Source organism: Antedon mediterranea, chromosome 3, assembly GCF_964355755.1.
Source record: "Antedon mediterranea chromosome 3, ecAntMedi1.1, whole genome shotgun sequence".
Classification (NCBI taxonomy): Eukaryota; Metazoa; Echinodermata; class Crinoidea; order Comatulida; family Antedonidae; genus Antedon; species Antedon mediterranea.
In genome coordinates this window covers 15,135,965-15,149,002 of record NC_092672.1, presented here as the reverse complement: position 1 = coordinate 15,149,002, position 13,038 = coordinate 15,135,965, and the positions used below count along the sequence as shown (strand labels likewise).

General features: G+C 34.8%; 1 long non-coding RNA gene across 2 annotated transcripts in view; it reads right to left on the bottom strand.

Annotated features, from left to right (window-relative positions):
- LOC140043656 (uncharacterized) overlaps positions 1-13,038 on the bottom strand; it is a 245,969-nt gene that overhangs the window by 81,236 nt on the left and 151,695 nt on the right. For both annotated transcript variants that reach the window (XR_011844331.1, XR_011844330.1), the window contains one exon: positions 7,935-8,015. This is a non-coding gene — a long non-coding RNA (uncharacterized lncRNA). The remainder of the gene's footprint in view (positions 1-7,934; positions 8,016-13,038) is intronic.

The following is a 13,038-nucleotide window of genomic DNA, read 5'->3' as shown; positions in this document are numbered from 1 at the left end:
AATCACAAAAATAAAAAAATGTTTAAAAATATCGAAAAATCGCTGTATATTTTTTTCAGCAGTTAGGTAATGACCTTAGTTGTAAAGGTCACGTTACCATGATATGTTACGTCACGTCTCCTCATCTCTTGGCGATTCGCTCGAGCTGAAGAGACGCGCTAACTACACGTGTATAATTTCGTCTCCCTGCTCGCTCGTTAATAGACATTCACCCACATCCATCGAACGAACACAATTTATTATTGTCTTGCCTTTTGTTATTACTTTTTGTGTCTACTCTTAGCTTCAAAATGAAGCACTGTATGGTATATAAGTGCCATAACAAGTCACATAGAGATATCAATCAAGTTAGTGAGGTTAATCTCCATTCGTCTCTCTGTTGCTGGGGCCTGGCCTAGTCTGATTTATATCTTCGCCGTCGGCAGTTTGTGATGATTGCATGGGCCTAGGTTCTGGTTCAAACGCATAACCATGTCTTTCTGGTCTAGGCCTACAATTAAACCATAGAGGTAATTTATACCTCCATGAATAAACATTGCAGTTTGATCCGTCTATCTTTTCAAATAACCACACAAAACCAGTGGCATATCCAGTGAGAGGGGGGGGGGGGAGGGCGCGCGCCCGGGCAAACAAAGGTGCTGGGGAAAAAAATAAAGTTAGGCAAATAAGAATAAACTATTATTATTACAATAATTGAACTGTAAACATAATTCTTTTGAGTGTTTGTTATTTACATATCATATTGATCGCGCTAGATTGTTTACTCAAAAGTCTTTAACTTACCCTATTTAACCTTGTTTTTGCAGTTGAGCCTCTCATGACCTGGGATTTGTATGGTTCCTACACTAAGATTACATAGTTCCACATGCCATGTGCTTTTTTCTCTAAGATATATTTATTATAAGTGCCAAAAACCTGTGTTTTTCTCGATATGAGGCCTTTATTATTCAAATTTTTTAAAGAAAAAGCACACATACCATAAAAAAATATCCATGTGTTTCACTTTTGGAACAGAATATTCTGTGAGGCTACAAAACCACCATTTTGTGATATGATGTCATCGTAAGCCACTCAAAGCTGAGCTTTCTCGTGATTGGCATTGCTCACGGTTGAATGATTTAGGATTCTGGCTGATTTGATTGGTGGATGCGAATCACCTGCAGCGGAATGTTTTCTCTCGCGCGTGTACCATGAATCTCTCTGATCGTTGCTACACAAAGTTAGAGCAATGAATTTGTCCGAATTCCGTTAAGTAAACAACTTTATAATATTTTATAAGCATTTAATAACATGTTTTATTGATATTTCCAATGGTGATATATAAAATAAATTACTAAAAAAACGTAATTATTTGTAATTATTTTAATCAAAAATGGCGTAGTTAATAGAATTGTCGACTGAGGCCTCAATTTGTTTTACTTAATTCTTTCGTGGTTAAAACGATCATTTTCGGCGATGTCTTAGACCCTATAATTCGAAAACTACAAGTCAGATTTTCCTAATTCTTTCTTTATTGTAATATGAATACAACATACTAACAGATAATGTTGGTTTGGTTTTAATTTTGCATCGTTATCCCATATAAGACAATATGATTATGCAATCCTAGAACATATATTGATCAGGTGTATGTACAGATAATGACACTAATTTTGTCGGCAAATTGGCAATTCCTGGCCCCACCCCAACTTCAAAATCCTGGATACGCCACTGCGCAAAACAATCTTTATTCTTAATCTTAATTACCGTAGACTTATTATTCGTATGTATTTTATATCCTAGTTTATCGAGTCGAGGAGATCGATCAAGTCGAGCGCGAGGAGGATCGAGAGTCCGGAGAGGCAGCTGAGTAAAGAAAGCCGAAAGGTCGCGCATGCGTAAATTGATTGACTCCCTAGAAAGTAAAAATTACCCACTTGGCTCAAGTAAGTAGTTTTTTTAATTACGTTAATTACGCAAAAATAAATTGGTCAAGCCCTTAAAAACACATCGGGAATCCGAAGAATCTGAAAACATATACGCATAATATTTCTGGAACTTTTTTTTAAAACGCATCATTTTTTTTCAATTTACAGGCAAATGAATAGGGAAAAAGGTTTGTAATTTGAACTATCCCCCCAGATGGCATTTTTTGATGTTTTTCAGAATAACCATGCAGCATACAACAAATTAAAAAAATACCTTAATTTAGATGAAAGTAATGTTTATTACGAACTGAATAAAATAAAAATGTGAAATTTTTTTAGAGCACCTCCACTTTAAAGACGGGAGGTTTCTACCCCAAGTGACTTAGGCTGTGTTTATACAACACCCTAAATTTAAACACATCTTTAATTTTTAGCGTGTTGCACGGGCCGAGGTCAACCCCACAAAAACCTTGCAGTTATACATTAAATCGTAATACCGTGTTATACCGCAGTTCATAATCCTAAGTTGTATATACTTACATGCATTATGAATTAATATGAGTTTATTAAGGATTTTAATAAAGGATGATTTCGTTTAAAATTTAGTTTATTCAGTTATTGGTTTTTTGAATCTGCTTTTGAAATTAAAAAAAATTGTTTTAGAATTAGGATAAAACTATGCTACATTTTTCCAAATTATGCCAACATTTGATTAGCGTTAATGTTGAGTGCTAAATCGGTTAAAATACCCCAAAAAAGCACAATTATCTACTAGATTTGGTCAACATTTTCACAGCACATATGATACTTTTATTTAACGAGAGGTCAAAACAATACCTGAGGACACTTCCAACACGGCAACAGCAACCGGGAATCCACAAAATTTTAGGATTCAGCCAAGTAGCCTTTTTTGCAATTAAAATCTCATTACAAAGAATCTCTTTGATGTTATACAACACACTTCTCGTAGGCGTGTTGAATATGCGTGTAATAGCGTGTTGTATAAACGCACCCTAAGGCTAAACAAGAATACGGGCCAAGTCTTCAAAGGGTTAATCTGAATATTTTGACTTTATTTCCATGTAGTAGGAGGAGCAGTAGTAGTAGAAGACAGAAAACAGTATTTATAAATATAATTTCACAACATAGACCTAATATAATACAATGTTCTGCCATTTCAGAAAATAATAATAATGTGATGATATAGTACTATTATTGAATAGAATTCAGTCTGTAACAAATACAAATTATTACCGTAAAAACAAATTCCAAACTCAAATTATTTTAATAGATAAAAATTTACATGTAGAATAGCTGATAACATTTCTGATTAGGCTATCAATATTTGAAATGTAGGGAAAATATGGTACAATTAAATATTAAAAGGTTAATTACAAATGGAATAGTAAAGCTGCATTACTATCATCTTTTCAGTAAATTTGTCCTCTAGTGATTTGAAATGGACAACATGGATGGCATGATAACTTGTTGCCAGGCCATCTATCAAATTTTGGTTAAATATTATTCTTACTAATTTTTTAAAGAAAATTTCTAACCTTGGGACTCAACTGCAGTATTAATACTGATCATCCCTTTGCCAATACAACACATGATATCACGTGTATGTTCATATTATTATTACATTTATTCATATACACAAAATGTAAAGACCTAATAATGGCAATGTAGATAGATCGTAATGTCAGTATGCAAATTAACAGATTTCTTTTTTATTTTGCATCTGGCTGATCTAGAAATTTATTTAGGATGTCTGAATAAATACACTGCCACTATCATTTAGGATGTATATGAGCTGTATGATCTATATAAATGTGTCATTAGGTCAGAAACTTTGTAAAGAGAATCCAGAGGTGGGCGAATTCTCGCACACTCCTCCCTATATTCTTGAACTTGAAAATGAACACGTCACCATCAAGGGGTACTCCAATGGTTGTCTCACAGGGTACCTAATGAACTAACTACACATTACCATCAAGTGGTATGATGAGGGTTGTCTCACAGGGTACTCAATGAACTAACTACACATCACTATCAAGTGGTATCTCAAGGGTTGTCTCACAGGGTACTCAATGAACTAACTACACATCACCATCAAGGGGTATCCCAAGGGTTGTCTTACAGGGTACTCAATGAACTAACTACACATCACCATCAAGGGGTATCCCAAGGGTTGTCTTACAGGGTACTCAATGAACTAACTACACATCACCATCAAGAGGTATCCCAAGGGTTGTCTTACAGGGTACTCAATGAACTAACTACACATCACCATCAAGAGGTATCCCAAGGGTTGTCTTACAGGGTACTCAATGAACTAACTACACATCACCATCAAGGGGTATCCCAAGGGTTGTCTTACAGGGTACTCAATGAACTAACTACACATCACCATCAAGGGGTATCCCAAGGGTTGTCTTACAGGGTACTCAATGAACTAACTACACATCACCATCAAGAGGTATCCCAAGGGTTGTCTTACAGGGTACTCAATGAACTAACTACACATCACCATCAAGTGGTATCCCAAGGGTTGTCTTACAGGGTACTCAATGAACTAACTACACATCACCATCAAGGGGTATATGATGAGGGTTGTCTTACAGGGTACTCAATGAACTAACTACACATCACCATCAAGGGGTATCCCAAGGGTTGTCTTACAGGGTACTCAATGAACTAACTACACATCACCATCAAGTGGTATATGATGAGGGTTGTCTTACAGGGTACTCAATGAACTAACTACACATCACCATCAAGGGGTATCCCAAGGGTTGTCTCACAGGGTACTCAATGAACTAACTACACATCACCATCAAGTGGTATCCCAAGGGTTGTCTTACAGGGTACTCAATGAACTAACTACACATCACCATCAAGGGGTATGATGAGGGTTGTCTTACAGGGTACTCAATGAACTAACTACACATCACCATCAAGGGGTATCCAAAGGGTTGTCTCACAGGGTACTCAATGAACTAACTACACATCACCATCAAGGGGTATCCCAAGGGTTGTCTTACAGGGTACTCAAAGAACTAACTACACATCACCATCAAGGGGTATGATGAGGGTTGTCTTACAGGGTACTCAATGAACTAACTACACATCACCATCAAGGGGTATCCCAAGGGTTGTCTCACAGGGTACTCAATGAACTAACTACACATCACCATCAAGAGGTATCCCAAGGGTTGTCTTACAGGGTACTCAATGAACTAACTACACATCACCATCAAGAGGTATCCCAAGGGTTGTCTTACAGGGTACTCAATGAACTAACTACACATCACCATCAAGGGGTATCCCAAGGGTTGTCTTACAGGGTACTCAATGAACTAACTACACATCACCATCAAGGGGTATCCCAAGGGTTGTCTTACAGGGTACTCAATGAACTAACTACACATCACCATCAAGAGGTATCCCAAGGGTTGTCTTACAGGGTACTCAATGAACTAACTACACATCACCATCAAGAGGTATCCCAAGGGTTGTCTTACAGGGTACTCAATGAACTAACTACACATCACCATCAAGGGGTATCCCAAGGGTTGTCTTACAGGGTACTCAATGAACTAACTACACATCACCATCAAGGGGTATCCCAAGGGTTGTCTTACAGGGTACTCAATGAACTAACTACACATCACCATCAAGAGGTATCCCAAGGGTTGTCTTACAGGGTACTCAATGAACTAACTACACATCACCATCAAGTGGTATCCCAAGGGTTGTCTTACAGGGTACTCAATGAACTAACTACACATCACCATCAAGGGGTATATGATGAGGGTTGTCTTACAGGGTACTCAATGAACTAACTACACATCACCATCAAGGGGTATCCCAAGGGTTGTCTTACAGGGTACTCAATGAACTAACTACACATCACCATCAAGTGGTATATGATGAGGGTTGTCTTACAGGGTACTCAATGAACTAACTACACATCACCATCAAGGGGTATCCCAAGGGTTGTCTCACAGGGTACTCAATGAACTAACTACACATCACCATCAAGTGGTATCCCAAGGGTTGTCTTACAGGGTACTCAATGAACTAACTACACATCACCATCAAGGGGTATGATGAGGGTTGTCTTACAGGGTACTCAATGAACTAACTACACATCACCATCAAGGGGTATCCAAAGGGTTGTCTCACAGGGTACTCAATGAACTAACTACACATCACCATCAAGGGGTATCCCAAGGGTTGTCTTACAGGGTACTCAAAGAACTAACTACACATCACCATCAAGGGGTATGATGAGGGTTGTCTTACAGGGTACTCAATGAACTAACTACACATCACCATTAAGGGGTATCCCAAGGGTTGTCTCACAGGGTACTCAATGAACTAACTACACATCACTATCAAGTGGTATCCCAAGGGTTGTCCCACAGGGTACTCAATGAACTAACTACACATCACCATCAAGTGGTATCCCAAGGGTTGTCTTACAGGGTACTCAATGAACTAACTACACATCACCATCAAGGGGTATCCCAAGGGTTGTCTCACAGGGTACTCAATGAACTAACTACACATCACCATCAAGGGGTATCCCAAGGGTTGTCCCACAGGGTACTCAATGAACTAATTATGCATCACTAGCATAAAATGTTTGTACGTTACCAATGTTTACCAGGCCTATTTATTTATTCTATCTTTACACTGGGTAGTGCATTGTTTTTCTCTTTTTATCGTAATTAAACATACATACATTTAAGACAAGAAATGACCTGATTTAATGTTTTTAAAGTAATATATATATTTACAAAATGTCGACAATTAGGGAATGTGGCTTTAAGATAACTTGATGATATGCAATTGCATATCATCAGTCATTTCCGGTGGTTAATAATAATGATTTATATTTACAACATACATTAAATTAGTATTAACTGACCACTCTGAGGCTCAACTAAGTAAATTTCTATAGTTAATATTATATATCTATATATAAATTTACGTAAGGGCAAAATTCGGTAAATCGCGCGTTACTTCTAGAATGTTTACTCGATGGTATATAAAGTGGATTTGTACTTTCGGTACTGATTTTAACCACCTGATGTAACCCTGTTTACTAATTAAATTGAGTCAGATAATTAGTTATTGACAATTAAAACGGATTTAGGTTCAACGATTTGCCCCAAATAGGGGTGTTTTCCGATCGTGGTATACTGTACACTGTCTAATACATGTCCATCGTGAAAAATACCCGCATACAATAATACGAGGATGCTTCGCATTTTCCTATCTCCTCCTACGATAACTGTTTTTAATGGCTGAAAACCGGTTGAACAGTTCGAGTACAGCATCATAATCTTGAAGACAGGCCGATTTTCTTTAAAAAATACTATTTTGATACCATGTGACGTCTCGAAGATGGTACCGTATAGCCGTATAAACTATTTGGTAGCGAGGTTATTGATGTGTATGTGACGTCACATCCCGTCTTATGACGTCATTACAGCTTCTTTTGTGTTACCCCGAGTATCGCACATTCGTGCTTGTTTAGATTGAATTATCTTTAGTCAATTGTGTTACTCGACGATCATACTTAGTTTTTTGCTAATTAAATGTCCATATTCTCCGTTTTCTTCCCTAGCCCCAACCATGATGGTGTAATGGAGACCTCGCTTGCCACCCCTTTTATTGAAATCCTGCATCTGCTCGCCCTAGTGTATTTCATTATTGTGGTTTAATTATTTACCATAATTGGTTGCTTAACTAGGCCCAATTTTTCAAAATTCAAACCCTTTCCTAAACATCCTGGCTATGGGCCTGTCTACCACCAATCACGTTCACTGATAAATTTATGCCTAGATGAAGCCCTGTTGAAGAATTTTGCACCAAGGAATCATGCATGGCAGGATAATGCGTGAAATTCACATTCAAAATTTGTATATAATTTTCCTGGTTTCTCAGCTGTGCAGAATTTTTCATGTACCATCCAATTGGTTCAGCATCATTTTTTTATAAAAAATACAGACTCACCTTGTGACTCCACAGTTCTGTATGCTCTGCCAACTCAAAAGCTCTACTTCGCTGTCAACAACATTTTTCCAATCCATGTCTCTGTGAAACAAATTAGTGAAGATTCTCTACAGTACATTTTCTGTAAGATATTACAAATAAAAAAAAAGGTCAAGACCCAGGTTTTAAACATTAAGAACATTTTACAGAAGTCCTGGTTTTGGGTGTGGCTGCATTACGCATATATTGAGAACATGCCCCTAGTTTTTGTTAAACAGGGATCATTTTCTAAAATGCTTCTGAATGCTACTTAAAATGTTATCAACAAATAAAAAAGAGAAAGGATTTATCATATATTGCCATGTGTTTGTGCAAAAGGCCAGATCAATTACCTGCTCTAAATCAACTATGATGTAAAAAATATACTCATATAAGTTATGTAAGTAGATTGGTTCTTTTTAATAATCTAAATCTTTCAGTCTTTTTCAATGGTAACTATAATCAATATTATTCCATTTAGGAGTTTCTCTGTGCCTGTCATATTTATATGTTATATTTATTAAGCAAGCATATTTAATTTAAATAATCTAGGTTCAAATTATGTTGGGGCAGCTTGTTTTAGTTCTCACAGATTTCCTCATTTTCAATGTTTTAATTAATTTCAAGTATATCACCAGGTGGTATGGAATTTTTCTGTGCCACACATTTACAGTTACGTATGTCAACTAATTATAATAAACATATTAACTAATTATAATAAACATTAATTGTTATTTTAAACAAAGAAGTTTACATAATTTACAACATTTCTGTTATATTAATAGCTAAGCCAGTGAAACTCAATATTATTAGAAATATAGTAGAAAAAGCCTAACAGCATCCGGAAGTGCAATGATGAGCTTTCAAAGAATTATTCTGCAATTTTCTCCCTGAAACCTTATCTGAACTTAAATCATTCACAGAAGCAAGTAATCCTTTTTACTGGATAAACCGATAAACTAAACATGTATAGTTTGTACACTCGGGCCTTCACCTCGATGCTTTAACTGTATCTGATTAAATAGTCAAATCCTAAATAATTTATAGAAATCACACGCAATGCAAATTACTGCTGCATCAACAGACAACACTTAGAAGACGATTTGATAATTTAATAATTTGTCAAGACACACTACTCTCCCAATTGTAGCCACATTTCTAATAACCTCTGATTTAAAATTTTCGCCCTCAATGCAATATGAAGTACAATTATTACTTGAGTTTAAGAAATCTTTTAAGAAATCTTTATGAAAATAGCAACAAAAAATAATATTTAAGAGCTATGGGGGGGGGGGGGGGGCGTGAAGGATATTTGTTTCATTCTTTTCATATCCTTTAATTATTTCTTCCAAATCCCTTTCAATACATTCATTCTGATTTACATCACAGTCAGGGAATGCAAGTACTTTTCGTTGGGGGGGGGGGGGGAATATAATGTAAAACCTATATTTATAGACTATTTCAACAATTTGTAATAAATAAATAAATAAATAAAAAATGTAATGTTCGCTTAGGCATGATAGCTATACAATGTTATGTCTGTCATAAAAACCTCATCAATCGTGATAAAAGAAAGTTCCTCCAGAGCAATGAGGAAACTGTGGATGGATAATATCTTTAGCAAAAATACATTAAAAAAATATACATAATACATAAAAAGTGTAATGTTACACATGTTTTTTGTTGTGTCTACTCTTGATCATCTCACACCGAGAGATTGTTTTTGCGGATAACTGGTGCCATTTATATGAATTTTATGTGTAAAAGTATAATTTCCAGGCATATAACAATATTTGCTTCACCACAGCAACACAACCTTTTGACCCCCCACCCCCCTTATGGCTTTTTACCATGAGGCTGTAAAATGTACAACTTCAGCATTTAACATTTCAATGGTCCTGTAACATTTATTATATAGCAAAATACATTTTCAAGATGTTGGATATAGAACATATTGTTGTATTTTTACTTGTATAGACATATACTTGCCAGGACAGCTCAATCATAAGACTGTTCTTATATTAATGTTCTATTAAATGATGTTAACAAAATAATAATAAACATAAAACAGGTATTGCATTTTTAGTATTATTGATATTATTATAATTAATACATATTCCATAAAAATGTCTCAATTATTAAATAAGATATTAATAAATAATTTATATATTATTATCGGTTAACTATTGATTCTTATATACAAGTATGAAAACAAATAATCTGCATGCTAATAATACTACTACAAATATAATAAAAACTTAAATATAATGTAGATCAAGTTTATAAAATGAATTATTTAAAAAATGCATTTTTATGCTTATCATAAGGGACTGAAGAAAAATTAATTACTAGAGCAACAAAAGAGTTCATTGTTGATTACTGTATATATTAATATTTAAACGGCAGTAAAACATGGCCTGTAAATATTCATTACCAGTAAATGTAGGTAATGTATGCATGAAAAGAATTGAATATTTATATTTTCATATGATCAATAATGCATGACTAAGCTTCAGATAAATAAAATGGTAAGTATTATAAGATATGATGGTATATGGTCTTTAATTTAATTGGGTGTTTGCTGACAATTCTGCATATGCACTCAAAGTAACAACACATGTATTTTGATACTGATCTGATGAAGCATGCAATGCACCAACTAGGCTCACGTTGCATGAATTAATCCCAATAGATTCATGTTAGGTGTAAAGGGGAAGTTGTCAGTTTGCTAGTCAATTTGCTAAATGAAGCCACTAACACTGTGCTCACAACCAATGCCAGCACTTTAGAAGTCCACTAAATGGAAATTGCAACTTATAATAGCAGTCTACTACACTGCTATTAGTTAAGGCAATATCCGTAACGGTAAACACACACAGCGATTTGGTTGGTTCTCACAGTCATAACTACTAAATATTAGATTACTTTTCATCATTTAGTTCGGCATTGCAGATGTTTGGGTCACAGTGTAGTTCATGGATGCAGATTGCTTAGAAGTGCTTGGAGAGTGGACAAGGACATATGTTAAACTTTCTTTTGAACAAAGTTTTGGATGTTTATCTTGAAACTAGTTGAGTGACAATTGATACACATAGGACAAAATGTTTTTAGGATGTAATAACAGAAGTCAAAAAGATAATTATCAACTTTGGATTTTTACTAATATGCACATTTTTTTCACTGGAAACAGATTGCAATCAGTCAGCACTGCAAGTATTTTGATATTCTATACAACTTTTTCTTTTGCTTTATCAAATATTATCATCCAAGGACCAGCTGATATAAATGCAGTAGAAGGATCTAATGGTTACTTAACCTGCTACATAGAACGAGACAGTACTGAATACATCATCAAATGGTTAAGGGGTGAAGAAATTATTAGCAATGAGGATGTAGAGATTGATAAATTCAAGGAAAATTTTAGTGCTAAACTTGGAGATATTGATGATCATGAAAGTTACTCTCTTAGCATAGCCAATGTTCAACGAAAAGATGGACATTATTTATATACATGTGCAGTGTACAAAAGAGAAAAGCAAATAGAAAAGTCAACTCCTGCTCAGATAAATGTGATAGAAATTCCATCTTTACGATACCCAGAATGTACACCTATAATGGGACAAATGACAGATGGAATCAAATCATTTATAATATGTCGTTCTGAGAGAACAAATCCTTTGCCCACTCTACGTTTAGTGCGCAATGATGATGAAACTCTTACTTACGAAACAAGAAATGAAAGTAATTATATTGTTATTCAACACAGTTTTACACCATCTGTCAAAGATGAAAACGACAAAACAACGTTTATGTGTATATTGGAAACCCCTGCCAAAAAAGAATACAAGCGTAACTGTTCATTTGGACCTTTCAATGTCATGCATAGACCAGAAATGACAATTAAGGGCGAAGAAATTGTGGTAGAGAATAAAGAAGTTATTTATATTTGCCAAGGTAAAGGAAATCCTTCTCAGATAGATTATCAGTGGAAATTTATTCCACAACTTCCAGAAGATGCTTATAAACTTGAAAGTTATAATTCCATTCTGCGTCTAACTCCCACATTAGAAATGACATCTACAAAAATATTATGTGAAGGTTCTAATTCAATAGGAATGTCAAGTACATTTTTTATATTAAACATTACATCTAGGGAAGATCAGGGGACATTTCTGCCAGCATCAGCTAGGCCATATACTGGCAAAGATTCTAAAAACCTAACAATGGCCACCATTCTATCTATAGCTGGAACTTGTTTATTAGTGATCTCAGTCTTAGCTTCATCTACTATTTGTTACATTTATTTGTGCTTTCGCAAAAACTTCCATCCACTTGGGTATAAAATTGCCCAACCAGATGTGTACTCAGAACCTCGTGATAGCTTACCACCACCTGTGTTATCGACAGACCGTGTAGCTCGTTGGCAGAAACGCAATGTTGGGATACAAGTTTCCTTGGATTATATCAATGAAGAACCACTTTATAGTGAAACACCAACAGCTAAAGTCACAGAAATAGAAACAACAATTGAGGAAACCCCACAGAATAGGAGTGCAACGTATGTGTAGTAATTAAACAGGCAAACTGCTGTGCTGTTATTGAGAATGAAGACGTAAGTGAAAATTACTGTAATGGTTGAAACTTACGAACATAGCATTCTTTTCTTATAATTTTTATATTAAAATTGGTTATTGTGGTTTCTGATTTTTCAATAACAATTTTGTAAACCCTCTTGTAGATTTTTATTTTATATCCAAATTTGTATTTATTATTTATTTTATCGATTTTGCTATTTTTATTTAAAAAAAAACAGTTTATAATTTCATTTCATACTATATACTGTATTATGAATAATAAAAGTAGAAATGGTAATTTATGAACAAAAACAAATATTATTTGCCATCAATAAATATTTTTAATAAGAAACCTATATAATGTATATTAAACTGTCACTATTATGTTTTATAACATTCATCAACCTGTAACATTATAATCATTTGTAACATTATTCATAAACTTTTGTTATATATTATATTACTCTTGATGTTCATATCTTTTCATAAAAGTTAATAATATTATAGAACTG